The sequence below is a fragment of the Silene latifolia genome, chromosome 9 (assembly GCF_048544455.1).
Source record: "Silene latifolia isolate original U9 population chromosome 9, ASM4854445v1, whole genome shotgun sequence".
In the NCBI taxonomy this organism is placed as follows: Eukaryota; Viridiplantae; Streptophyta; class Magnoliopsida; order Caryophyllales; family Caryophyllaceae; genus Silene; species Silene latifolia.
Window position 1 is genome coordinate 47,368,906 of NC_133534.1, and position 3,521 is coordinate 47,372,426.

Here is a 3,521-nt window from a genome sequence, read left to right on the forward strand (position 1 = left end):
TGGGTGGTTCAAACTCAACATCCGGTTTGCTACTCTTTCTTTTCTTGATGAATGCCCGTTCTTCCAACTCTCTACCACTCCTTAAGTGGATAGCATTTACGATTTTCGGATTCTCCTCGGTTTTACCCGGAAATGTTCCATGAAAGGCTTGTAGTTGGCTCATTTGGGAAGCCAATTGGGAGATTTGATTGTCCGTCATCCGTTGAGAAGCTTGCATTTGGGTTCTAAGTTGGTTGATGGATGAGGTTGTCTCTTCTTGTTTTTGAGTGGAATGGTTGATGAATTGTGTTTGAGAACTCATTAATTGCTCTATCATGAGCTCCACATTTGACTTTGGTTGGGTGGATTGTTGAAATGGTTGGGAGTTTTGTTGGAAAGGTGGGTTGCTTGGTGGATTAAGTGGTTGAAATTGTTGTCTTGGTTGGAAGGTTCTTCCTTGGAAGCCCGGTGGACCTTGGTTGAATGTTGTGTTTGGTTTTTGAGCTTGAAAGGTTTGTGTTAATTGTGGTTTTTGTTGGAAGGGGGATTTTGGACATTTTGTGAACCATAGGAGAAGTTTGGGTGGGCTCTCATTCCGGGATGATATTGGTTGTTGTTAAATGCTTGCTTTGCCGGACTAGACTCCCATATTCCGTTCACTTGCTCCATGCAATTGCCCTCTCCTACCATCAAAGGACACTCATTTGGTGGATGTCCTTGCTCTCCACAAATCTCACAACTATAAACTTGGTTCCTCATAGAAGAAGAGTTGCTAGATGTGTTGCTCGAACTCATCAAGGCAACTTGTTGCTTGAGCTCTTCAATTAACCCTTTAACCTCAACATTGTTGGCCTATTCAACCGTTGACTTTCCCTTCCTCTTGTGCCTATCATTGTTCCAATGAAAGGTACGAGAAGCCATTTCCTCAATAAGCTCCTTGGCCGTTTTGTGGTCAATTTTGTCTAATGCTCCCTTTCCCGAGCCAGAATCAAGGTTCATCTTCATTTCATTGCTCAACCCCTCATAAAAGTTGTTAATCAACTCATCATCTCCAATCCCATGATGAGGACACAACCTTTGGAGTCCCTTATACCTTTCCCATGCCTCGTAAAGGGTCTCATCATCTTGTTGAGTGAAGCCTTGAAGCTCACTCTTGATCCTTGCGGTTCTTTGTGGTGGGAAGTATTTGTTTAGGAAAGCCTTGGAGACATCATCCCAAGTCCGAAGGGAATCGAATTCACAACTCTTTAGCCAATCCTTAGCACACCCCCTCAAAGAGTAAGGAAAGAGCCTAAGGCGGAGGGCATCTTCCGACACACCATTTGCCTTGAACATGTCACAACTATCCAAGAATTCATTGAGATGTTCATTGGGGTTTTCGGTGGCTCCCCCGCCGAATTGGTTCCCTTGGACTAGTTGTAGCAAGGTGGCTTTCACATCGAAGTTTTTAGCTTGAATAGGTGGCTTGACAATACTAGGATTCACCACCTTTTTCGGAGCCAAATTATCCCGCATAGGAACCGCGGCCATTGTCGCTTCTTCCGGAATTCCAAAGGGATTCTTAAAAGACTCAAAAGTACTCGGTGCTTCTTGAATGTCTTCCACTACTAAATTTTCTTGGGAAGTTGGTGTTTCTATAAATCCTCTTCTACGGAGTGAATTTAGTCATCTTGCGGTAGCTTCAATCTCGTGGTCAATCGGATAAATCGGTTGGCTTCTTCGATTCCTCCTACTCATGCAAAAAGTCCTACACACTCAAGAGAAGGATTAGTAACACAAAAAGACTTAGTCTAAACTAGAACGAAAACAATTAATATCTAGCTGAACTCCTCGGCAACGGCGCCAAAAACTTGATGGTTATCAAATAGTACCTCGCAAGTGCACGATTTATCGTTGTGCAAAATAGAGGGTCGATCCCACAAGGAGTTAAAAAGATTACTAATTGTTCTAATCCTATCTTTTAGCTAGGTCGGCAATAAAGGATGAATTTGTTATACTAAGACTACCTAAGACAAAATGAAATTTGTGGACAAGGCCCTCGGGAACTGCGTCCGCGGGATCCACACTAGGCATAATCGACTCGAGGTTCTTTCGAATCGAATTAAGACAAATTAGAGTCGCCACCAAGTTTTTTGGGAACTTGGAACCGTTCAAGTCAACTTTACACCTTTCATCGAAAAGCATAAAGCCAATCGACTACGAATGATTAAAGATAAAGACTTGTACCCTATATCACTCGATTTGAATGACTCTCGTAATCCAATGGTATTTAGACGGATCCACAAACCTTAGATCTTGAGTAAGGGGTGAGGGTACGTGTTAGGAAGCCCATAAGGACACCTAACCCCGCCCGTCAATAACGGCCTCTACTAAGTCAAGTGTCGGATTTCAAACAAGGTCATAGCTACTACGATATATGATATGCAAACATCGTTTTCAAAACCCTAACATGTGAAATTTCTATGTCGATTTAGATGCAACTAAACTAACTTTGTCAAAGTTGTAATTTAGCATGTGGGTTGATTGATCTAACAATATATAAACGAAACAAACAAGGCTTGATGGGAATGGGGAAGCCGTTGGGATCTATCCTATTACAACCCAGGCATTTCATGCCGACACAACGATAAATTAAAGATACAACTCGATCTAAAATACAACGCTATACACAAAACCGTACACGACGCATTACACGGCCATTCGGCCTAGGAAACCGTGCACAAGGGGGGTGGCCCACGGCTTACATGACTCACGGCCTTGGGTCACTCCTCGTAATGTGTGCTTTCGCTTAATCTTATCGAATTAGACATAGGGCTACGCACCAAAGCATGCATTAGCATAAATCGGGCCATATTGCTTTAAACAACATGCAATTTATTACGCTCTTACATGCATTGGGGCACAACCATCTAACCAAACAAGACTAAGGTTTTTGGAAGAGGTTTTGACTCGATAAAAGAAAGCTAACTTGAAAATTACAACTCGATGAACAAACGATAAATTACAAGCGACAAAACAATAAAGAACAAACGATGTAAAACAAACGAAACAAGAAAAACCAAAGGACACGGCCAAGCCATGGCCACTCTAGAAACGGCTACCCTAGGTCCTAGGTCAGGTTCATTAGTTAGATCAATTGATTGCGAAACAAGCTCGAAAGCGGGCTAGGAAACAAGTTAGAAACGACGTTGATCGATTGAAAAGATGTCTTGCAAATGTGTATTCTACACGGCCTAAAGGGGTCAAATTAGGTCAAGGTGTTATGATATTAACGCTACTCATCGAGTGTTAATAGGAAGGTGCTAATCACGCACTCCTACGCTAGCGAGAAATCGAGTGAAAAGAGAGATGCGTTCAATTAGGTTATAGAATTGTTAGTTGATTTTAAAAGCTATGTCGATGTACCCTAACGTGTCTAATTAGGTTATTAATGTAACACCCCGGTTTATGAAAGAGCCTTTAGCAAGACATTCCCTAATAAACCGGACTGATACCATCTCGGTTTCCCGAGGTAGTGAATAGCAAATTAAACTCCAAGGCAA

The 3,521-nt window shown here is 42.1% G+C and overlaps 1 non-coding gene across 1 annotated transcript; it reads left to right on the top strand.

Moving 5' to 3' along the window:
• The first annotated feature begins 1,033 nt into the window (after nucleotides 1-1,033).
• On the top strand, nucleotides 1,034-1,140 carry LOC141603355 (small nucleolar RNA R71). The gene has a single exon (XR_012525236.1). It is a non-coding gene; the product is annotated as a small nucleolar RNA R71 (small nucleolar RNA).
• Nucleotides 1,141-3,521: the final 2,381 nt, after the last annotated feature.